The sequence below is a fragment of the Pteropus medius genome, unplaced genomic scaffold, assembly GCF_902729225.1.
Source record: "Pteropus medius unplaced genomic scaffold, Ma_sr-lr_union100, whole genome shotgun sequence".
In the NCBI taxonomy this organism is placed as follows: Eukaryota; Metazoa; Chordata; class Mammalia; order Chiroptera; family Pteropodidae; genus Pteropus; species Pteropus medius.
Window position 1 is genome coordinate 24,578,243 of NW_024340692.1, and position 26,785 is coordinate 24,605,027.

Genomic DNA, 26,785 nt, shown 5'->3' on the forward strand with positions numbered 1-26,785 from the left:
TACTAAAGGACAGCTAAGTGTGGGGGGAGTCAAAAGTTATATGTGGATTTTCATCTGTGTGTTGGGGGGGCAGTGCCCTTAAACCTATGTTTTTCAAGGGTCAACTGTATTTACTAATACATTATTTTTGCATGAATCTCTGAGAATAAGAAAGAAAAAAGGTAAGAAACATTCTTCAGGGTAATATGTATTATAGTAAATTGACATAAGAAAGGAGGGTGAAAGCAGGTTACTGGAAAAACAAACAGACATATGAAAAGTTAAGATTGCAGGTCAACTGAGGAAAAAACAGAGATATGGAGTAACATCGATAACAATAACAACAGAAAAGTGAAAGCATTTGAGTGGAATGAAAGCAGGAAATATTTGGTTCCAACTCATATCAGAGTGTATCCATTCCTCTGATGTTTAAGTCTCTTTCTGGAGTCTGGATATTTTTCAGTCTCAGAAAAAATGGTAGCTTGCATTATATTTAGATAAGTGACTTGGGACAGCTACGGAGGCTAAGTGACCTTTCCTTCCCTGAATGTATAGGTATCCTTGTTCTGCCTTCAGTTGAGTCGGTATTAGAGCAAAGAAATGCCAACTATCGTTTAATTTAGAGTACACTGCTTTGGCGATAGAGAAATGAATTTAGCTAAATGATTTGGCTCTTCCAAATGTAGTGAATGTACTGAATGAATTTCAACTTAATGAAATGTTCTTCAAAACATATTAATGAAAGCACATTAGTGGATAATTAAAACAAAAAATTCAGGTAAAGGGTTGAAATAAAAGTACACTCAGTTGTGTTCAATTTCTTCATGTAAAACTCTCTTTTTAATTTGAGTGGACACTAACAATAAATAAATAAGTTGAGAATATCTTACTTGGGGCTAGGGAAATCTAAGCCTTCTCTGCTACACAGTATTCTCTTGGGTCATTTAATAAAGACTCAATTTGGGTTACTGAAAAAATACTGGGAAAAATCAATCCTTCAGATACAAAGCACTGCTCTTGAAAACATATGGATTGTTGTAGTTACTTTGTTCTTCTGGCCCTTAGAGTCTCCATGTTAACCTTGGCCCTTCATGGAGAGGCACTTTTTAAGCCACTTTCTCCATTACCCATTATACACTCATTGAAAAAGAGAACCCAACTCTTTTTCTGTGCTTTCAACTAGCCATCTTATCCAAAAATCTATTTGGGTTGTTATAGCTTAACCTTGCCTGGGAAGGGACCTATGGGAAGTTTCTTATTATTTGAAAGATTATTGCCAGTGTACGTGTCTCCAAAGGAAGAAGAAAGTAAAGAAGAAAGGTGTGGTTACCAAACACGCCAGTAGTGAAAGCATCTTTTGGAAAAGTTAATCTGTCACAGTTTTTAGCTTGTTTCATTTTATTTGGAATTAAGAAATCATTATAAATACGTGACTTCTAGATTTTTTTAGTTTCTCCAAGTCTCCTATATTCATGCTCTATTATCTCACAGGAAAAAATGGTATTTTGAGTAACTGCTCTCCACTCCATATTATTTGCAATCACTACTCATGGCCTCTCCCTTTGGAGGAAAGTAGATCCTCAGAAGTGTCTATGTGGAATAAGTGGTGGGGATGCACCCTGGAGACTCCAAGAAATATTTAAATTGTGGAAAGATGGCTGGTGGAGTGTAGCCAGAGATGGAAGAAGAGAGCTGTGCAGAGAGAGGGAAAGGAACTTTGCGTAGGGAAGAAAAGTAAATACATAATTACATAAGTTTTGTTGTGTGATATATGATGCAAGGTTTTCCCAACTCTTTATTTCCTCCACAGTCTCTTCATTAAAGACTCTTATATTCATTAGTGCTACTGAAGTAAGATTTACCATTTTGTTTAGATACTGAGAATGGACCTATGGAAGCAAAATTACATTTGGTTTATCTTTGAATAATGTCATTAATAAGAAATAAAAATATTGGTCGTGCTAGCTATCACAGGCTACCACCATGGCCTTTTTGTCCGCTAGTCATATATGTGATTGTCCTCTTCTATCTTTAAGGTCAGTCTCAAAACCCATCTAAAAACACATTTGTTGATATATTCAGCTCACAATGACTGACCCTTAGGCTCTCATTATCTATAAAAACTCATTTTTTAAAAAAAATTAGAGACTGCCCCACATAATAAATTAGCTATTTCATCAGCATATCTTATAGTTTCAACATAATTATAAACTTTTGTTAAGCTAAAATTATATATTTTGAGATTGTTCTCAGTATTTACACTTACTATGGCAAGAAGTGTATTCATTCATATAAACATTATTGAGTATTGACTAATATATCTCAACTCAATAAATATTGTTTGAGTGAATGAATGTATTAATGAAGGAGTATGCAATAGGCAACATAATGTACCACCTGATGTGAAAAAACAAAACCTCAAAAAGCAGGGCAAAAAGAGGGCCAGGACTTTCTACAAATTATCCCTCTCTTTGTTGGGTCATTCCATGAAAATCCCTCTCTTTGTTGGGTCATTCCCAGATGCTCCTGAAAGGTTTTGATAGTTAAACAAGAATGTTATACAATTAAAATTCTCTCAAGCATATTTAACCCTATTACTAGACATTTTTATACCTCTTAGAGATTTTATTTTAAAAAGGGATTTTTTAAAGGTTTTACATTGAAGAGATTTATAAATCTTCAGATATTTAAATATTTATTTCTGCATAGCTTTTCTCTATTATTGGGTTCCAAATTTTTTAATTTTTAAAATAAAATACATGATAATTAAAAATTTGACATTTTTTTCGCTTCCAAGTTTCATAAAGTAAATATCTTCTCCCTTCTGCATGATGCTTTCTATAGAACAGTTCTCAAGTGAATTTTACTCTTGACAGTGGGATATGTAAGATATAAATGGTTTGTATATGTTTTAAGAATTCTTCAAAATGGTATGGCTATGGGAATGCATTTAGTAATATTTAAATAACTAAAATCACCTCAGAATTATTCTTTCTTTCTAGTTGGATACTGTCCGCTTTGGTTCGTTAAATTTCCCTTTAGAGTGGTTTTAATTTGTTTCTGTTGGGGAGCTAGGATTTATTACAACATCCATCTTGCCCTAGATTTTATTTGAATTACCTTGTAGTTTCTGACTCATACAGGGCATACAGGTGACAACCTGGGCATCATATCTTTCAGAATGACAGGCCTCTTTTTCAGAGGTGTGGATATTTCCTCTGCCTGAATGTTTTAGACGGATGCCTGTCTTCCTTGCCACTTCTCCTGGACCTTTTTAATGGACTGACCATCTCCTCAGGAACTTCATGCAGGATATCTACCAGGGCCTCAATGTTCTTCTGTTCTGAGTCTGGACCTCTGGCCTAAAGATGATGTTAGATTTATAGCTCTAGCTCTAGCCCCAATCTGCGTAAGGACTATTCTAAGAAACAGAATCTGTAGAAATCAGCCTGCTGTTATCTCCTCAGCTTTAATTTCTCTCTTCATTTTTGAAACATGAGATGTACTTTCCTTTCAGTTTCTATTATATACTTTAAAAATTCTCAAAGTTCACCCACAATTTATATGTATTCCTAGTAGGAGAATTACATTAAATTGAAGTTACTCTGTTATTCTACTGGCATATTTGTGATCCAAATTACTAGCTATTACTGGATTCCATTACCTGGATATTTCAGACACCAAATTTCCCTCCTTCTTGTTAGTAAACTTTTGGAAAATATGGATGACATGAAGTGGCATTAGTCAAAGTTTGTTTGTCACAGCAGCCAGGAAGGTTTAAACAAGGAAGAAAAACAAAACGAAAGATAGAACCACACAGAAGGTGGGGGAGTGGGGGAAGGGAAAAGATTAGACAGGGGAAAAAAGCTGCTGAATTAAAAAATAATTAATAACAGCAAATAAAATTTCTCTGAAAGAAGGAAGAAAGGAAGGAAGGAAGGAAGGAGAGGAAGGAAGGAAGGAAAGGAAGGAAGGAAGGAAGGAAGGAAAGGAAGAAAAGAAGAAAGGAAGGGAAGAAAAGAAAAGAAAAGAAAGAAAGAACCACAATAATATGGCAGAGTTTACTCCCAGGATTCCACTCAGAGCTTGGTTGGGGTGTAACTTATGCCAGAGTTCTAAATGAGACTAACACCATCTCACACCCAGAATCTCTTAATTCTGGGCTAACATCATCTCTGGTCCATTGTATAGAATGAAAACTTAAGAAGAATGCTTTCAGAGGTGTGTGAGGAGGGAGATTGGGAGCATGACCTTTTAAATTGTGAAAGAACTACCCACGGTAAATATGGCTTGAACTATGTTATTCGATTTGACCAATCAGATTATTAACTTTCCTCTTGAAGGAAATGCTGCTAAGCATATGATCAGAAAAAAGAAGCTGACATAAGGAGTTTGCTATTTTCTCACCAATTATCTTTTCTTTTTCTCATGACCCTTTCTTTGCATCCCCTACCTTGGGCGGTGGCAAACCCATCTCCACTAGAACCTCTAAGCTAACTTTGACTTCTCCCTCTCCTTTTATCCAGTCCCCATATGCAATCAGATATTAGATTTTAGATTTGCACTGACAAAATATGTCTTGAATATGACCATTTCTCTTCACCCCCACTGCCACTGCTACTGTCGCTGCCTTAACTAGGGCTTTACTATCCTGGACTGTTTTATTGAACTTGCTGTCTTCAGTCTTTTCTTTTATTCTATATAATATCCAAATCTGCCACCAGAATCGTCATTTATATGTGTGTGTACATATGTATATATGTGTATGTATGTGTGTGTGTGTTTTATATATATATGTATATATAATTATATAAATATATATAAATTATATAAATATATAAAACACACACACACACACACATACATAACCTCTGATAACTCTCTCGCCCCCCCAAGAAAAGAACCAAACTCATTAACAGACCACATAAATCTTTTCATTGTCCTCTCCAACTGATTGACTTTTTCTTACCATTTGATGCACATCAAATAGTATTTATATGTTGCCTTTCTTTCTTCTGGATGCATTAGTATATTTTCCCTCCGTGCTCTGATTGTACATTCTAGGCAACATTATACTATAATCATTTATTTGTTATATCTTTCTCCTCCATTAGACTTGGAATAATTTTAAGAGCAGGAAACAGGTATAATTTACTTTTACGCTCCATCTCACAACCAGTACATTGTCTAGAAAAGAACATATGCTAAGCATTTTCAGATATTTTGAGATTATGACTTCCCATAACTAAAATAGTTATGGATTTTGACTGAAGTCAACAGTTTACTATTACCCCTTTTGTTTAGGGTCAGATCAGCTCGTACATGGTATCTTCATTTGATCATCATGCTAAGAAGTTTATCTTCTTTTTCAGGACAATTTCTGACCCACGTTTTGTTGATCTCACAGAAAAGGAAAAAGTAGTTAATGTATTTCCTTTTTTTTCCCCCTCATAGTGGAGAAATATTGAGCAACTTGCTTACACAGAGTTAATCAGTGATAGAGCTTAGGATGCCTGAGAGTCATAACTGGACATATCTTTCTGCCTTTCAGGGGCAGTTGATGTAAAGAGAAACTTTGCTCCCTTTTTAGACTTGAGAGGTGTCTGTGTTGCAGACAACTGTATAAATGGTTTGAGAAACATCACATAGTCTCTTTAGTTTAGAATACTTTTTCTCAAGATATTCATGAACAGCCTCTTACTCCTCATTCAGCTGTCAGCTCAAATGCACATTCACATTGAGCCCTTTCTTGAATACACAACAATCTATTTCCTGCCTTTCCCAAATTGTTTGTTTATTTATTTATTTAAATTGCATTTCTCATAGCCACCATTCAAAAGATTCTAGTGCCTAAAATAGTTCCTGGAACATAGTGTGATTTCAGCAAATATTTCTTCCTAGTAATAAACCTAGTATTCTTCCCAGGAATAAAACTCATACTTCCCCTTAGCTAGATCCCCCAAATCCTGCAGCCATTTTAACATAATGGAATAGAACGGAACAAACATAAAGGAAGTACAGTAGAAGGAAAATTGTATTCTTCCCAGGAATAAATCTTTACGTAAACTACTAAGTGTGTCTGCACTTTCTATTTACTCGCAAAGTTATTGTATTCCTGATAATTGAATTGAATTGAATTACTTGGCAAAGTTCTTGGGAGAACCCAGGATATAAGAGGCAGTATGTAAAATCAAATACTTCCATATTGCATGTATGCCAAAGCACTTTACAGATTAATGACTTAAATACGGTTGGTCAGTGACCACATGGGCAGAGAGCAAAGCTACTGCCTGACCTGCTTTGGCTCACTCAAAGCAATGAAAAGGTTTTATAAAGAAGCAGAATATTACACAGGGCACCAAGGTTTCCCTGTTCCCTTAGAGATGTCGCAAAATCCCATGTTTACACACCAATCTCTGACCAATGTCTTGGTTTAGAATATTGATGAGATAATAGCTTTCTAGCTGGAAAGCTTCTCTAATACTAATTATCAGTAATGTATTTTTAGTTGTCCAAAGCTGGGTATGGAAAAATAATTTGGACTCACAGTGAGAGGATATGAAGTAAAAATTACTGGTGCATTTACAATGTCACAATCAGTGAAAGATTTGATCTTTAGTAAATCAATGCTGAAGGATTTTGAGGTTCTGGTCATGGTCACCAGTTAGACAGTTTTGTGATTGTTTTATATCTACGTGTGTTTCATTAGATTATGAATTCTCAAAGTAAGTAACCATGTCTTTTTCATTTTGTACCCCATAAACTAACCAATGTCTGGCACAGAGTAAATACTTAGTAATGGCAGCTGCTGCTACTATTCATTCACAGTGTCTTTGTTCCAGTTCTCTGAGCCGGAGGTACAGTTTACATGGAAGATGAAAACTCAAGGCAACAAGAATGAGGAAAGTTAATTGATACAGGAATAAAGAGAAAGTAACAAAAGTTGACATATCACTAAGCTTCACAAGGAAACACAACCAGTTACTCTGTCACAAGGGATGTCTCCAAGGGAGGACTTCATGGAACTAGAATGTGCCAGAACAGTCCACTAGGAAGAAGGAAGTCCAGTAAATTTATCTGTAGACATCTTTCTGCTTCCTGTCCCTTACTGGTCAGCATAAGATTTATGTTGGCGAGCAGTTCATTTACAGTTGAAAAGAATATGTGCTTTGCAGTTATTGGATGTCGTGTTCTATAAATGTCAAGTAAGTTACGTAATCGATAGTAACATTCAGTGCTTTTGTTTACTGAGTTTTTAGTTGTGCAATTACTAAAAATATTGTGCTACAGTCTAACACTGTGATTGTGTATTTATCTAGTTCTTAGTGGTTCTTTATTTTAAAGTTTTATTATTAAACAGGTTCATTTGTAATTATTTTATCTTTTTGGTTCATTGACCTTTATATCATTATGAAATGTCACTTTTTGTCTCTAGTAATACTTCTTGTCCTGAAGTCTATTTTCTTTGATATTAAGATAGCCACTCCAGCTTACTTATATTTACTTTTGCATGGTATAGCTTTTCATCATTTTACATTCACACTTTTTGTGCCTTTGTATTAAAAGTGAGATTTGTATTGACAGCATGTAGTTGGTTTTAGCATTTTTATCTAGTCTGACAATCTTTGCCTTTTAATTTGATCATTTAGTACATTCACGTTTAATGTAATTCTTGATACAGTTGTATTTAGGTCTGTACTTGTCATATTTGGTTTAATTTTTCTTATTTGGTTTTGTTACTATGTGTGTTTTTTCCTGACTTCTTTGTGTTAATCAAATATTTTAAGTGTTCCATATTTATTTTTCCTTGACATTCTAATCCTGTCTCTTACAATAATATAGAACATTCCCATCACCCATCACCCACATTAGTATTTTTTTCCTCTCTGCTTTATTTGGGATAATTTTTATTGCTATATCTTCAATTTCACTGATCCTTCTTTCTCTGGTATAGTCTGCTGATAATGAATGTTTTATTCATTCCTTGTATTACATGTTTAATCTCTGAAAGTTTCATTGTATTCTTTAAATTTTCCATTTCTATCCTCATTATACTCACTTTTTTCTACCTTCTTGAGTATATTTATAATAGCTACTTCTATCATCTGTTTTATTTCTGAACCTATTTTTATTGACTGGCTCTTCTCTCCGTTATTTTTCCTGTCTGTTCTTTTGAAAGCCAAGAAGTTACTTATTAAGCAGGTTGGACAATGCGAATTTTATGTTGTTGGCTTTTATTGTATTACTTTAGAAGATCCTAGATATCATACTCACATGCAGTTGAGTTACTTGGAAATAGATCGATTGTCTCAAGACACACTTTTAAACTTTTTAGAGTAGATCACAGAGAACCCTTTAGCATATGAGCTAAATTATTTCCTATGTTCTTTTGTGGATGCTACCTAAAGCCCATTATATATTACAAGGTTTTTCTACTCTGGCTGTGATATATGTAAACTATTCTTACTCCTATGTGATATTTGGGAATTATTCTACTTACTCTTTACAAATGGTTCTTTCCCTGATCTTCAGTAGTTTCTTCTCATGCACATGCACGTAAATATTCAGCCAAATACTTAAGAGGTCTTTATTACCAGTCTTTAGAGCTCATTGCTACTACAGCTCCCTCCTTTCCTGTAGCTAAACTGCTCCAGCTTTCTTGAGATAAGATCTCTGTCTGTTCAATTTAGCAGTTCCTTCAGGCTTTGTTTAGATTTCCTCTATCTGCACTACTGTCTGGAAACTGACCCCAGGCAGTGAGGTATGCAATCAAAGAGTTCTTTTGGTAGTGAATTATGATGCAGTAATATCAGAAAATTTAAAATTGATCTTCCCAAGCTACTATTAACCAATATTGTGTATAATGCTAACATCTTAGAAATTCTTTTTGATATTTAAAAAAGCTCTGAAAACATTAGCTTATTTCTCCTCATCACATTTCTTATGCTTCATAACTAGGTGTCATTATAAGTCTTTGATACTTGTCAATGAACAAATTTTTAAAATTTTTACTGCTAAAGAAAACTCACAGTATTGATAGAAATTTTATTTTGGATTTAGCAAAACAAGGATGAGAGCAGAAGATTTTTATATGCTAACCCATGGTGATAAGATAAATCAATTGAAATTTTGTGTATTGGCGGTCATTCTAAAATATAATTAATATCCTCAGTGTCCTTGGCTATTAGTGTCTCATGTGTTTTCATTTTAACGTGGTGATCAAAAGAACAGACAATGATATCAAGTGTCTACTACTTACTATATGACCTTGGGTGAGTTACTTAACCTATCTGGACCTTCATTTACTTCCATTATAAAATAACACACATAATAATCACTAACCTCACATATGTTATAAGTGTTAAAAGAAAGCATAATTTAAATAGCTTAGTACAGGACAAGTTATATAGTAAGTAACCAAAAAATGTTACCTGACACAAAAGAATTTCCTTTGCAGTTTTAAAATTACCTTTAATATCTTTCTTTTTTCAGTGTTATCTAAGTCCCTCCATAAGCTAGTTCCTCTTACGTTTCAGTTAAAAAAATAAAAACCATCTTCTGCCTATTTCTATTATCGTTCCTTTGATAACCCTTCACTCTTACCTCCTCTCAACCACCAGACACATGAGGCAGATGCAGATTTACTTAGAAACTGATGAAGCTTCATGGCTCCACACCACTATGAGTAGCTTTTTTAGGCCCTAGGAGGAGCCCTAGAAATTAGTTCATGTGATCATATTTTTTTGCAAAACTTTCAAAAGTGCTATATGTAACTTCAACCAGTCTTTTTTCCAATTTTCCCTTCGTTGTGTTCCCCTTGTGTTTGTTCCCATTCTATTCCATTGTGTTAGAATGGCTGTAGGACTTGGGAGGATCTAGTTAAGTGGAAGTTTGAGTTGAGGCTCTTATTATACACGACCATGTATAATTGTCTATATACTGTTCCATTATGGGACTGACTTCCAGAATACTCTTGCTGCCTAAACTACTAACTTAATTAGCAGTGATACAAAAAGGCACAAGGACAAAGGCAATTTTACAAAATAGCCATGTCCTACAATTGACAGGTCTGAAAGCATGTTAGGAGAAGAGGAAAAAAGTGAAAATTATGAAGCCAGAATATGTTCTGTGCAAGATTATTTCAATTATTAAACTTGTAAAATGTAAGTAAAAGTTTCAGTTCTTATCAATGGTTAGTCAAAAACAGATATTTTCCCCTGTCAAAAATATATTCGTTATTTATCATCTCTCTCCTTTCTCTGTCTCTCTCTGTGTCTGTCTGTCTGTCTGTCTGTCTGTCTCTTATCTGTCTATCTATCTATCATCTATCTATCTTAGGAGAAAAGTGGTGAAAGAGGACAGTATTAAGAATTAAGCCACTAGACTGCTAGTCCTCACATCAGACAAATTATCCTTATACTTCCTGTAAGCGTTGTTAACAGGGACTGTTATTTTACTAATCCTTATGATCCAGTGGCTTTTTTCACATTTCAGAGCACAGCATGTGAGTGAATGGATTTGTTAAGCTGGGTGGGTTTATCCTTCTTTTACGTGTTCGTCCAATTTTATGTTCATTTTCTTATTGTACACATATGGCAATAGAAGATGCTAAAGCAATCACTATTATTCTGCAAAACAACAAGGCGCAGAAGCAGATGTCTTATTTCTGAGATTTTTTCTCCCCAGGATTATTATGATTAAAGATCCTTTCCCTCCTCTCCCCTGAAGAGGACCGGGGGCTGCTTGCTAGAGGCTTTTTTAATGACTTGGGGAAAGACTCAAATATTCTCCCCACTATGGCATTCCACCCCAGGGGCAAACAACACATGAATATTATGGATTTATTTTAACTTTCTATCCTTGCAAAGGTAGAATTTTAAATATATACTGTCAAATTTCAAAATTACATGGGTAAAGAAAATCACCGAAGTGGCGTCGTATCATTTGTTATAGTTGTATTAACTATATTGAAAAGGCAAAACACTGCAACTTATTTCAAACAGAAAATAATCATGTTGGCAAGCCCAACATTGCACATCGAAGGCAGATCTTAGGAAAAGAAGATTTAATTCATGCTGGGCAAGACTTTAGCTTCTGTTTTCAGCCTTGTACTACACTACTGCCTATACTACTAAGTCTGCTAGCAGTAAGAATTAAACATCATGAAGAATTAAACATCATGAATAATATAGGAAATAAAAGCAATAGTTTAAAGAAGGAAAACATACTTTGCATTAGGAAAGAGAATTTAAGATTTAAGATTTTTTCTTTTTTTTAAAGAGAGTTGCCTTATTTCAACGAGATAGGGAAGCTGCTCTCCCTCTCTCCTTTGCTTCTTTCCTTCCTACCTTTTTTTCCTTAACCTTTTTATTTTGTATATTTGATCTCTAAGCTGAGATGACTGAAAGTGCCTGCTTTGAGCATCAACCTTTTTGAAAGACATCTTTCCCCTCCCTAAGGGCTGTTTGTCTCTTGAGGGCACTGTCTACATGACTTACCACCAACAAAAATTTGTCTTTGCACTAAATGCTAACATCTCCTTATAAGAGGAAAGCTGCAAAGGAGAAGAACAGAAGGTTAACATGTTTATTTTGATCTCAAGTGCACTGATGTACATGTGTGTTGGGAAGGGGAGTGGAGCTTGTAATGCAGTAAGTACTTTGTGATGCTGTCTGCTTAAAAGCTTAAAAGTTTAGAGCTGCATTAGAATAAGCATGACTATTAAGGTGAAGAAGGGAGCAGACCTCAATTGCAAAAGCTTCTAGCTAAATGCATAGAGCAATAAGTAAATGATACACATTATTTCATTCACCCCATCTCTCTCCCTTGTCCAAGCTAATTGGAAATTTCAATCCCATTTCAGAGAATTAATACAACTGTCAGTCATTTTTCATAGTACAAATCTTCCAGGAGGAAGACAATGGAATATACTTAGCAACAGAGCTTGAGCAATAGCCCATGTGTCATATTTATATCTGATCACAAGATGGATTGAAGCCAAAAGGCAGTTCACAAATTTTCTGTACATTAGAATTACCTGGAGAATTCTGAAAAATCCTCATGCCCAGGCTCCTCCCTAGACCAATTAAATCAAAATCTCTGGAGATGGGACTCAGACACCAGTGTTTTTTAAAGCTCTGTAGGTAATTCATATTAGCAGCGAACTTTGAGAACTGGTCCAATAGAGGAACAAAATTATTTTGTAGGCATGAAATAGGAGCATTTTATGTGGTCAGAGGATGTGTGTGTGTGTACGTTTTTGTGTGTGTGTCTGTGTGTGTGTGCATTTTCTCTTCATTCTGTTTGTGTTTCAAATAGGCTCTGATATAAATGAACAAGTGCAATGAAGGAGAAAACATACCTCTCCCTACCAAAATACAGTGGGTGATACTGAAATCTGGGTCTGGGTCTGTATTAACATTTCAAATCCCTAGAACAGTGGTTCTCAAAGTATGGTCATCTGGTCAGTTTTATCAGCATCAGCTGATATGTGTTAGATCTTCAAAGTATCGGACCCTGCCCCAGACCTAGGGAATCAGCAATTCTGATAGGACCCAGAAATCTATGTTCGAAGGCCCTCCAAGTGATTTTCATGCACTATAAAGTTGGAGAACATCTGCCCAGGTAAAGGGCCAAGTTGTCTTCAGGGTTGTTAGTTCCCTACTTGGTGAAGAAGAGTGTCACTCAGAAAAGGTTTGAGTTAACCCAAGTCTTGGTCAGCAGCATTTGCAGTGGTAATAATGGAGTATGCTTTTTCTTCACTGGTAGGCAGAGACTGGTATTTGAAATCAGTGGCAGGGTTATTTAGAATGCTTCACATTTCAACAGACTGGCCTGTTGTCCTGGTTTGCTGGGGACTTCCCCTGTGTGAGCATGTAAAAATCTCACATCCTGGGAAATCTCTAAGTACTGGGTTTGAAAAGCTTAGAGAATAACATCCTGGGAAATCTCTAAGTACTGGGTTTGAAAAGCTTATTTCATGGGAACATGAGGGAACATGATCCAGGTTTGGAGCACATCAGAAGTGCTGATTAAAATTAAGCAAGTATGGACAAAATCTAGACTTCTTTACCCATTTTGGGAAAGATAAATCTGATTGGGTGAAAGACCTTATTATTAAAAGATCTTTGTAGAAAATCCTCTTCTGCTTAGTCTGTTTGTTCACAGTTTTGACTGGACATTGGTATCATCTGAGGAGCTTTAAAATAACTGATATTTGAACCTGCTGTCAGAGGATCAGAGATTCTGATTTTATTGGTCTGGGTTGCATCCTGAGCATGAGGATTTTTGAAAATCTCCTCAGATGATTCTAATACATAGCCAAATTAAAGGAATCACTGCTTAATCTTTTGACTGATGCTACTTTTTTAAACCTCGTCTCCCTAGGAGGAGATCCTGCTGTAGTTGAGGTTTATGGTGTTGTTTTGTTTTGTTTTGTTTCACTGTCTTATAAGGTTGAATGCACAGCAAACCCTGATGGCACTTATATAGCTGGATATCCAGAATAATTTGGTTAAGATATATTCTATTTAAGTATTGCGATGGGTCTTTTAAAAACTAATGTATACATTGACTTAGTATGGTCTCTTTTAAAGTTGTCATTTTGGAAAGCCATACCTCTAATCTGCTGCTGTTGCTAAATATCTGGACACTTCTTACACTTCTTTTGAGGAATTGTTTTTTTTAAATCTTGGGGTGTTAAAACCAAGATTACTGCATTATTTGTGCTGGGGGCCACTAAAACCTCCTGCTATTAAACCTTGACTTTTATTCAGCAGTTGAATTAGTCTCTCTTACATGAACCTAACTTTTCTATACCCACTGCTACTATCTTAGGCTGTACCCAATTTTTAAAAAGTTATTTTGAAATATTATAAATTTACAAAAAGTTATAGAGAAATGTATAAATAATTCTATGTACCTTTCATCCAGCCTCCCCCAAAGTTGACATTTTGCATAAATATAGTACAATATTAATACCAGGAAATTAACATTGGTACAGTCCATAGAGCTTATTCAGATTTCACCAGTTATACATGCATTCATATTTTGTGTTCACATATATAGTTTTACCTAGTTTTATTGTATGTATAAATTCATGTAATCACACCACAATCAAGATAAAGAATTGCACCATCACTACAAAGTTCCCCCTGTAAATGATTTATTTATAGCCACACCACATACTCTCCCTATTTCTAACCCCTGGCAAGTTCTAATCTGTTCTCCATCTCTACAATTGTGTTATTTTATTCATGATTATAACATAATCTTTTGAGGTTGACTTTTTTTGTTTTGTGTTTTACTCATCATTATTCCCTTGAAGTTCATCTCAGTTTTGCATGAACTTCATTCCTTTTTATTGCTAAGTAGTATTCCATAATAAGACTATCACAATTTGTTTAAACATTCACCTGTTGAAGGAAATTTGAGTAGTTTCCAGTTTTTGGCTCTTACAAATAAAGCTACTGTGAACATTTATGTATAACTTTCTGTGTGAACTTGTTTTCATTTCTTTGAGATAACATTCAATTTTTCATAATTAAGTACAATGCTGGGTACAGGTTGTTTATACATCAGTTTGAGCAAATTTCCTCTCTACTTCTAGTTCCCTTAGAATTTTCTTTTTTAAATCATAAATTGTACTGTATTTTGTCAAATGCTTTTTCTGCACCAATGGATACGATCACATGATGTTTCCCTTCTGGCCTATTGATATGGTGGATTATACCTTTTGATTTTCAAATATTTAACCAACTTTGCTTAACCGGAATAAATCTCACTTGGACATGGTATATTATTCTTTTTATACATTTCAGGATTTAATTTGCTAATATTTATTTGAGGATTTTTACAGCTAAATTCATGAGAAATATTGGTCTGTAATTTTCTTTTTTTAAATTTTATCTTCGTCTGGTTTTGTTATCAAGGTAATTCTGGCCTCCTACAATAAATTAGAAAATGTTCCCTCCACTGCTATTTCTTACAAAAATAATGTAAAACTGATGTTAATTCTTTACGTATTTGCTAAAAGTGAAAATATCTAAGCCTGGATATTTCTTTTGGGAATTTTTGAATGAAAAATTCAGTGTTTTATTGGTTATAGGAAAAATCAAATTATCTTTCATCTTGACTGAGTTTTGGTGGTTTGTAGTTTAGAAGCATTGGTCCATTTATTTTTTTATTTTATTTGTTAAATTTATAATGTAAATTTATTCATGATACTTGTCCCATATTGTCTTGTAGGATACGTCATAATATTCCTGGTTACATTTCTATTTTTGTGGTTTGTGTCCCCTCTCTTTTTATTTTTGTCAGTCTTTCCAGATCTTTATCAACTAGACTGTTTACTTCAAGGAACCGCCCTTTTGTTTCATTGATTTTTTTTCTTTACTGTTTTCATATTTTCAATTTAATGAATTTCTGATTTATCTTTACTTTTCCTCCTTTCTGCTTGCTTGGAGTTTATTTTGATTTTCCTTTCCTAGTATCTTAATATTGAAAATTAGATTATTGCTTTGAGATATTTCTTCTTTTCTAATTTAGTGCTATAAACTTCCCTTACAGCATCATTTTAGCTGCATTTCACAAATTCTGATCTGTAAATTCATTTTCTTTTACTGTATACATTTAAACAAATTTTCCTTGAGACTACCTCTTTGACCCATGGATTATTTGGAAGTATATTGTTTAGTTTCCATATATTTGAACATTTTTCTGTCATCTTTCTGTTATTGATTTCTATTCTGATTCCATTTTGGTCAGAGAACATACTGTGTATGTTTTTAATTCTTTTAAATCTGCTAATGTAAGTTTGTGACCCAGTATATGGTCTACGAGTAAATGTTCCATGGACATTTGAATGTATATTCTGCTCTTGCCAAGTAGAGTCTGTTCTATTAATGCCAATTAGATTCTGTTGATTGATGATGTTGTTCAGCTCTTTATCCTTGTTGATTTTCTGCCTTGTAGTTCTATCAATCGCTATGTTAAAGTCTCAAATAAGAAATTCTTAAAATTTCTCCTTTTAGAACTTTCAGTGTTTGCTTCATGTATTTTGAAATTCTGTTGTTCGGTGCATACACACTTAGAATCACTATATCATCTAGGTGGATTAATCCTGGTATCCTTATATAATGTTCCTCTTTGTCCCTAATAATTACCTTTGCTCTTAATTCCACTTTATCTGATATTAATACAGCCACTCCTGCTTTTTTGGATTAATGTTCACATAATACATCTCTTTCATCCTTATACTTTCAACTACTTATATCATAATATTTGAAGTAAGTTTTCTTGTTTATATACAATATGTAATTGAATCACATTTGTTATTTTTTAAAATCTACTCTTCTAATTTCTGTCATTTAGAGCATTTACATTTAATGTAATTATTGCTATATTAAAGATTAGGTCTGCCATTTATGTTTTGGTTTCTGTTTGTCACCTTTGTTTCTCATACCTCTGCTTCTCTTTTCTTGCCTTCCTAGTGTTGCTTGAACATGTTTTAATAATTTTATTTTAATTTGTTTATAATCCTTTGAGTATATTTTGCATAGTTTTCTATGTGATTGCTCTTGGTATTACAGTATACATATGTAACAGCCTACTGGAATTAGTGTCTTATTACCTCAAGTGAAGCTTTAAAGTATTACTTCCACTTAGATTTCTTGTACTTCTCTACTTTTAAGTATTTTCTTTAATATTTCCTCTATATACAGTGAGAACCACATCAGTAGTGTCATAATTTTTGCTTTAACCATCAAATAAGATTTAAGAAACTCATGAGATAATTGATAATATGCATACCCCTATTTTTATCAATTCCATTGTTTCCCTTTTCTTTCTGAAGTTCCCAGCCTTCTTCAGTTATTATTTTCTTTCTGTTTGCGGAACTTTAATCCCAGTAGGTTCTGTCTGGGCTTCCCAGTGCCATGGATATGAGTTTCAGGAAACACTGAGTCTGGATCACTTAGTGCTACCTTTAGTGGGTGGAGGGCTGGGATACCTTGGGCCTGTTGGCACAGCACGTGCCAGCAGATTAGGCCTCCTAGTGATGGGTGTGAGGCAAGAGGATGGGTCCCCATTCAGGCTATGCTGCTGCTATAGTAGATCAGGTACCTGTCTGCCCCAGGTGTACATCAGAGACCCACTTCTGGCACTGTTTTGTATTAGACTGCTTTTGTCTCAGGTGTGCAGTAGGACCCCATTGAAGCTGCTGCTGCTATCATTCATATGGCTAAACTCCATTTTAGAAAGGCTTAGATCTAGATACATAGTCTGACTCTTGTATGACCTCTATGTTTGCTTCTATTGCTGTCCTAGAAATTACCACAAATTTAGTGACTTAAAACAACATAAATTTATTATCTTATAAGTCTGCCATGGGTCTCAGTTGGCTAAAGTAAAGATGTTGGCAAGGCTGCATTTCTTTCTGGAGACTCTAGGAGTAAATCTGTTTCCTGTACTTCACCAGCTTCTAAAGGCCACCTGCAGCCCTTGACTCAAGGTCCCCTTTCTCCATCTTCAAAGCATTTCTCTGACCCTGCTTCTATTATAACACCTCTTTGTATCTCTCTTACTACAGCTGAGAATGGTTCTCTGCTCTTTAGGATTCATGTGATTAGATTTGTTTCATGAGATAATCCAGAATAATCTATCTCAAGGTCTGTAACTTTAGACATATCTTCAAAGTCTTATTTGCCATGTAAGGTAACTTATTCATAAGTTCTGGAGATTAGGGTGAGGAAATCTTTAGGGGCCATTATTCTGCCTATCACACCTGTAAAAAGTGGCCTTGAGAAAATTACTGAGCTTTTCTAGCCCGTTTTCCTCACCTATAAAATGGAAAGAAAGATACCTAGTTTATACTGTGAACATAAAATTATATATATGGAAGTACAGAAAATAAGATCTTTCCTTTTTCTTTATGATTTACATTATTCTCAGAGTTTATTCACTTGAACAGTTACTTTTTAAAAAATTTTTATTTTTTAGCAGAACTAAGGAATTTCAGGGCAGTTACTATAAGATTATTTTTTAATGATCTGAGTGCAATTAGCTAAGCATGTAATACGTTTGATTTCTTCTCTGGTATTCTTTATCTTCTCATCCCATTAAATCTATAAGCTCCATTCAGTAGAGTGAGAGCTTGTTCTACTGTTTAACCTAAATTTAATTTAAATTCTCTCTAAATGTCTGTTATGTGTCTAGAATTGAATATGTTGGTAGTTCTCAGACGTGGTTACACATCATAATCAACTGGGGAGATTTCAAAAACTACCAATGACAAATTCTTATTTATTATGGATATTTTGGGAGGGACCTGAGAATGAGAAGCTCTGACTTGTGGTTTCTAGAGCCAAATCCTGGTCCACACTGAGTCAAATCATTTGAGAGATCATCTCTAAAATGCTATTTGTCTATCATGGCTAATGATCTTTCTTTGCCAATATGTTAGATTTGTGCCTATCTGAGGTGGGGGGGAAACAGCAATTTTGCTCTCTGAATTACATTCTTAAGCTATGGAATTAGTGTTGGCTCAGAGAAGGTATCTTTAGATGCTCATAGCTTTCTCCTGCTGTCAGCCACTTCGATGTGTAACTTTGGGTAGCTTTTCACCCATTACATGCTTCTGCTTCTAATCTCAGCAAGTCGAATCTCTCGTTAATGAAACTAGACATTCCATGGGGGTCATTGGGAACATAGGCAAATTTCAGGCCTGTCATATGTTAGCTAAAACAGATATTAATAATATTTAATTTTTGGCGTTCTTCCTAGTGAGTTAAAGAGAGAAGATAGAGTTTTATCTTTCTAGGTGTCATCTGAGTGGGGATGTGAATTCTTCAGTTCTGCTGTCCACCATCTGCAAAATTAATAGTAGAAAGTTATCTTGAGAATAAATAAAATAGTCAAATAAATCAAATTCTTCATGAAAAGATAAGGAAACTATGGCTGAGATGGTTAATTTTATGTGTCAGTTTGGCTGGGCTACCATTACCAGGTATTTGGTCCAAAATTCTGGATGTTTCTGTAAGGGTGTTTTTGTATGAGATTACCATTTAAATTGGTGAACTTTTGAGTAAAGCAGATACCCTCCATAATATGTGTGGGCCTTATCCATTCAGTTGAAGGTATTAATATAACAAAGACTGACCTCCACCCAGCAAGAAGGAATTCTGCCAGCAGATTGCCTTTGGGTATGAACTACTGCTCTTCCCAGGTCTCCAGCCTGTTTATCCTGCAGATTTTGGATTTACCAAGCCTCCACAATTGTGCAAGCCAATTTCTTAAAATAAATTCTGTCTTAACTCCTTTCTTTGTTTCTCTCTCTTCCTACACACACACACACACACACACACACACACACACACACACACACACACACCACACCACACACCCTGTTGGTTCTGTTTCTCTGTAGAACCCAGACTGATATAGTGGCCCATATAGATGAAAAGATGAGCTCAAGTTTACCCAGGTGGAAAGTGATACTGTGAGAACTGAAATTTAGATCTCATGACTCCTTTAACCATGGACTTTCATAAACACTAATCCAGAACCAGAGTCAGCAAGCTATGGCCCACTGATCAAATCCTGCCTGACTCCTGGTATTGCAAATAAAGCTTTACTTGAATAAAGCTGTACCCATTTGTTAAAGTATATATGGTTGTTTCTGTGTTGCAGCAGCAGAGTTAGGGTTACAACAGAGATGGATGGCTTAAAAATTCAAAATATTTACTATCTGATACTTTATAGGAAAATTTGCTGACCCTTACTGTAAGATGCTATCTGATTTCTGATCATACTGAGGAAAATAATTCATGCATATAAGGTCAGATTATTAACCTCATGCCTTCCTTATGTCAAAGATCTATTAAATGCTGACTCTTACAGGTGGCCAACTAGGGGAGGCTTGCTTGAGAATACAGAAATATTTCTTGCTGGGTCTGTCGAACCTACACTGCAACCTGACTGTGGTTCCTAGAACCTGCCTATGTAACCATCTATCACTCATTATTCACCGGCTCTGGCTTCACATATTTGGTAATAAATTTCTTTCTGATTCTATCCTATATGACCTGTTGCATGGACTAAGATATCTTGTTCCACATAATTTATCTTTGATATTGTCTATCTGAGATCTTCATCTGTGTCCTATTTTGGGCAATCACACCCTATCTTCCGATAATATTTCTAATACCACTTCTAATACTACATTTTATGGGATGAATTTGGCTCAAGATCCTGAGTATCCCTTTAGAAGCTGTCACAGGGTTTTAGCACAGAAGAAAAACTCAGAATAGTGTCTATATATGAACTAACATACTTAGCCAGAAACCTTTCATTTCAATATTTATTTTACTACACAGAGTAACTTCTATCTTTGAATCTATGACAAAAACTTTTTTTTTTTTATTGTCTAAATTATCTGGAAGATTATTTAGAGCCTCCATTTCAGTGGGCATTGGAATATAGACACTTAATATGTTATGACTATTATTTCCGAAATGTTGAATTAGGCTTTGAGCTTTGACTAAGAATAAACAGAAAAGAAAATGAAAAGATGGAATGCAGACTTAATATAGATTTGATTTTTAATCAATAATTTTAGTCATTGGAAAATAACTCCTTGGTAAAAGGAGTTATTTCTTAATCATTTAACAAATTAATCTTTGTTAATCATTTTTTTAAAATACAAAAGTTAATAATCAAAATTGAAATATGCAGTTCTTCATTGTTTTAAAACAAACCTATACCTAGATGAGAAGAGAATTCATTTTATAACTAGAGCTTTGGACTTATGAGTGTCAGTCCTGTCTTCTTCAATCATGCCTGCTAACTTTCTGCCTAACTCTTGAACATTAGATAATAACTTCAGCTTTTATCTCCTTCCTCAATATATAGCTTGGTGACTAAAAATAAGGGATTCAAAGCTTGACTACCTGGGTTCAAATCCTGACTCTAAAATTTACTTGATGAGTATTCTTGGGCAAGTTATCTCTTTTTGCCTCAGTTTTCTCATCTATACAATAGAGATAATAATTTACTTCTCTCAAGGAGTTGCCACGAAAGTTAAAAGAGAAAATCCCTGCAATGCTAGAATTTATTGATTCTTGAAACATTTTAAATAGTGGAAAATGTTAGCTATTATCATGGGCCCCTTGTTTTATTGATAACATAGGTTAGTTTATATAGGTATAAAATTTATGTATACAGATACATTTTATATCTGTTTATGTATATCTATTCTTCTTATAATACATATTAAACTCTGGTCAATATTCATGTCTAAATATGTTCTTTACAAAAAGTTGATCTCCTGTGTACAGATGTGGTAATGTAGTAATTTATTACTGTGTAAGAAACAACTCCAAATTTTCATGCATAAACAAAACTAATTTTAATATGTGCACAGATTCCGTGGGTCAGCAATTCAAACAGTGCACGGCAGAGATGGCTTATCTCTCCTCCATGAATAATGTTTGTAGCCTCAATTCAATGGAGATTCAAATAGTTAAGACTAGAATCACCTAGGTAATTTTTATTTTGGCACTTGAAATGGGATAACTTGAAGACTGAGCCCAGCTAGGGCTGTTGATAGGAGTGCCTACACATGACTGCCCATGTGGCTTGGACTTCTCATAGTACGGTGGTTAGATTTCAAACTAGAGTATCCAGGGCTCAGACATTCCAAGAGACCTAAGGGAAGCCTGCACCATCTTTTATGACCTAGCCTTAGATATTACATACTATCACCTTCATTATATCCTACTGCAGGGGTTGAAAAACTTGGTCTATAAATGGTCAGATGGAAATATTTTAGGCTTTGTGAGCCATAAAGTCTCTGTTGAAACTACTCAACTCTGCTGCTTTGTTATGAAAACAGTCATAAACAAGACATATACTAATGCACATGGCTGTGTTTCAATAAAGCTTTATTTACAAAAGGAGGTGGTAACCTAGGTTTGGCTCACCAGCCATAGTTTGCTGACCCATGTTCTATTATTCAAAGCTGTGGAAAATCTACCTAAATTCAAAGGGCAAAGCCTACCTCTGGATGGGAAGAATGATAACAAATGTGGGACCCTGTATTAACACTGCCACATGTGGGATATTTATATGGGGGTCTATCTACATATTTTGTTTCTCACATGTGTGGTGATATATAGTATTGGACCATTTCACTAGGTTTCCTGTAAGCCCGTGTCAAGGTCTGAATTAGAATATGAACTTGATTACTCTGATTCCTGAAATAATTAGTAACTATTTAATGATGATTTCTTTAAATTCCTCATTCCAATAAATATACCACAAAAGATAGATTTCAATAACCAATTGCTTTATGTAATTTGGTACAAGGCAAATTTTTATTGTTTCCATAGGCTGTTTGAATTATTCAATTTTGATTAGAAACTATGATTTTTGTTTTATTTCTTTCCTAAAGAGATCTACAGTTTTTCAGATCTAGTATTTCATTCTACTGAGAAAATGATGTAGGTTTTTATCATTGGAAAAACTGAGGCAGGCTGAGTTCACTCAGATCATACTAATGTTTCCAGCAATAATTGAAATTAGAACATAGGCTTCCAGATTTTCCTATCTTGTGCTCTTTTTGGTACATGCTGCTGTCTCCTGGGCCTGGCAGTAATCATTTTTGACCTTTACCTTTTCAAGTTTTTGTAAAGTGGTTTTGGGCTTTGTTAGCTTTCTTATGAGTTTGTGCTAAATTGTGCCATAAAGTAGGCTGAATTCCTCAGAGAAGGGTGATAGCTCTATTACTGCATTATTACTTAAAAATGTTATGTCAGTTATTTTTTTTTTTTTGTCTTCTTTTTGTACAGCCGTATCCTGAAGTTAAAGAACATGTTATCCAAAATGAAAGATGTACATCTGGTGGCAAACTAATTTAAGGGGTGAAAATTCCTGATGATTGTTTCTGTCAACCCTTAATACATGCTGAGCTTCATTAGTAATACATGACTCTTAGATCTTTTCCTTGGAACAGATCACATAATCGGCCTTTGTGTCCATTCTTTAGACACAGACCAAATTAGAATAATTGGCTGGCACAGGAAAACCACAAAGAACTTTCTTGTATTTTTATGATCCATCCTTTAATAAGGGTTGGAAATGAGATTGGATGTACAAACATGAAACTCAGAAGGTCAATGGAGAAAGAGTATTGTTTCTTTAAAAATATCCTTTTGGTATTGGCCCAGAAAAAGAAAATGGAAGAAATATGAAACTGAGGGAAATATAAAGGAAATAATATGATTTTAGTGTTAACAATGGGAGTGTGAAATTAGTAAGAATTGGGAAGAATCCTTTTCCACCAAGGACTCAGGAGCAAATGACACCATAAATACTCCCTGTCTTGGAAAACCTTTGGAGTAGTAATCATGGAAGGATAAAAGCAATGAGTCAGGGCAGAGGTGTTCAGAGCAAAGGGATGGAAGGAGAACAAAAGAAGAGTGGATATTTTTAGAGCTGTCATTTTGAAATTTACCTGTTTCTGCTTCAGTGCTGCTTTGCCACCGTATGGTCCAGTTAAAATCTTCAAAGCAGGAGCAGCCATATTTTAAAATAATAGGATTAGAGCAAGTGACTTTTATCAAGGTCTCTTTATTTCAAGAGCATAGAGGAGAGTATGGCAAAAGAAAAGTATGGTGCAGGAAATTGTTTACTAGGTAAAATTTTCCCATACCTCACTAACTGGGAAAAATTGACCATCGGATTATGTTCCTTGAAGGAAAACACAAATAATGAAAGCAAAGAGTGTGAGGCCTGTTTAGAAAGCAGCCTGTATCATAGCGGTCTCCTACTGATGATAATAGCATTGACTGGAATTTATGAGTCCTGATCATTCACAACAAAAGCATTTCCCTGGGTAATAAGTTCCAAGAGGGCAGAACTGAGTATGTCTGTTTCAGCGGTATATTCTTAGAGCCCAGAACATGACTGGCATAGAGTAGATTTAAAAATGAATATTTGTTGATTGTCCAAATGAGTAGATGTGTGTGATTCATATCTTATTTGCTGGTCTATACCCTACAGTGGATTTTCAGCATCAAATTGCGAAAGTATTTATGAAGTGAGTTGACATTGTTCCCCCATCTTACAGATGAAAAGTCTACATCAGAGGACTTTATATTGACATTTCAAAGCCCTCAAAGGACTTTCTTAGCAAAAAAATAAAATTAGATTTTGTGTAATTTATAAGCTGGCCAGAACACTGATAGTTTGGCCAGTCCTCTGGTGATTTCAACGATGTCCCCATGATCATCCAGGCATAATCAGAATGGCTTGGGATCTTGGAGCCAAAATATTCCTCAGTATTTATTGCTTTGATTTAAAATGGGCTATTGAAAAAGATAGCTTCAGACACTATATGATATTTCATGATTTAGCATAAAATCTGAGGAATACAGAGGTTATCTGAAGCTTGCATTGGTAAAGTTCCCTCTGCTATTGAAGTCATTGTCTTTAAACAAAGATTATATATCAGTAATGCTATATTTTGCATGGCATTCAGGTTAATTTCCTGTTCTCTCTAAGGAAGAAATGGGGTGGTTGGTATGAGAGATGGTGTGGCTCCCAAAAGTGAAAAGTGTTATTTTGTTATAATTTCCAGCTACCTAAGGATAGGAGAGGCTCAAGACATTATAACCAGTATATTAAATGTAGTAGTTTATATTATGATTTATTTATGAACTTTTATCGGTTTATTTTCTATGCAAGCTTATACTTTTTTTTAAAGTTTTGATAAGTGTTTGTAACTTTGAATTACTTTGACGTTATAGACTGTGATTTTATAGTCCATTGTCTTAGGATAGAGATAGCCAAGCATAGTTCATGTCACTTATAAAGTGCTGGTATGTTGAAAGTCTTTGTTTGTGTACTAATATATGATGCAACATCTGCTGAAGACAACAAGAAGAACAGTTAAAAAACTGCAATGAATAACAGAAGATTGTATGATTTAATTTTAACATATTTATTATGTAATTATAGAACTAACAAATCATCATTCTAGAAAATTTGAAAATTCCTACATAAAAGAGAGACCAACAAAATTTGATGCAAATTTCAGAATGTAAAGTTGTCAATAAATATTAGTACTGTCACATTTTCTAGGACATCAAATAGACTTTGCTTTCTAAAAGCCTGTTCATAATATTTTATTTTAATGATGTTTTCATGTGGAACATGAAACACGTGGACACACACACACACACACAAACACACACACACACAAACACACACCCCTCCATAAAAAAAAGGAAAGACATGCCTATTTTTGCCGTTTCAGATAGCCAAATGGAATAAACAAAGATGGAAAAGTTAACAAGCAGAAATAACAATAAATAGTATCTTCTTAATTGCTTACATCAATTCTGATGATAATTACCTCTTTCTGGATAAAGTAATTAAGGGGGAATCTAATTCAAGAAAAATGCATGAAGTTCAAGCCTTCTTGAAGCCAAGTTTTTTTTTTTTTTTTCAACAAAAGGCAACCATCCATTGCTATGGGTCCTTATTACCTGGCAAGGAAAGAGTGTTGTATAACATTGGATCTGCCAGAAGGGGGGTTCTTCCCACACTGATTATCACAAATGACCTTACAATCTCTGCTGCTGTATTATAATCTTAACTCAGTATATTTTTTAACAGATGCTGTATCTTAGTTGAATAGAGCTACAAACTCTCAGCTATCTCTGATATAACAATTGTTTGGCCATTCTTCAGGGCAGTCACTATATGATAATATCCTAGAGGTATCTATTATTAAAGACTGGGAAGGTGTTCTTTCTTCCTTTGGTTCCAGAGTGAAGTGGGAATTGGAAAAGAGACCCACAACCAAGTGAGTGAGAAGGGGATCTAAGGTCATTAGTGAAAAAACAGGCTAAGTTAAGATGAGGCATGAGGAAGCAATCAAGTATTATAATATTAAAAAGATCATCAAGAAGCATATCCATTATGTGCTTTGTATTGTAATATGATGAAAGTAATGACTTTTCTGTTGGAAATTAGCATGAAGTTAGGGAAAACAATTCATTTGGAGTTGTAGGACCAGTTCAGAGAAAGGATATATTAATTATGATAATCCTTGACTACAATCTACAAATACCCTGAAAATTCCCTTTCAAGTTCTGTTGTAGAAAGCACAGATCAGTGACAGTTTGAAATGCATACTGACCACCAGAACTTATTATTAATTTGGTCATTCAACAAACATTATCTATCACTTTCTCTTGCTAAGTACCGGAGATTCATTTACGAAAAACAAAATTAACAAAACGAGAAGAGACAAATATCAAGGCCTTCATGAAGAATATATTCTATCGATTCCAACAACAGATTATTATTGAAAGGGGCCTCATGTAACTTGCGATCATGCAAATGCAGCAAGATCACATTTTTATTTTTTGTATGTGTCTCTCATTCCAACTCACTTTCACACCTATCATTTCTCCCTTAGGGCAAGAGAGAACCACAGAAAACAAATGTCAAATCTCAGCTATTCATTTTTTAAATATTTTTTTCCAAATAACAGTTAAACAATAGTGTAACTGTTAATATTTATGAATCTCAAAAAGCTAGATCTTTTGCAAACTGTAGCCAAAATTTATTTCATAAATGATAGCTCCAGAAAGAATATGTGATGATGGAAAAGCTGATTTTTCTTTCCTAAACTTTACTTCACTGTTTTGCGATATGAGACAGAGAAGAATTGAAGATATTGAAACATGGGTGAGTTTTCCCTGATAGGAAACTCTAACACTTTAAAATAGTCTAGATAATC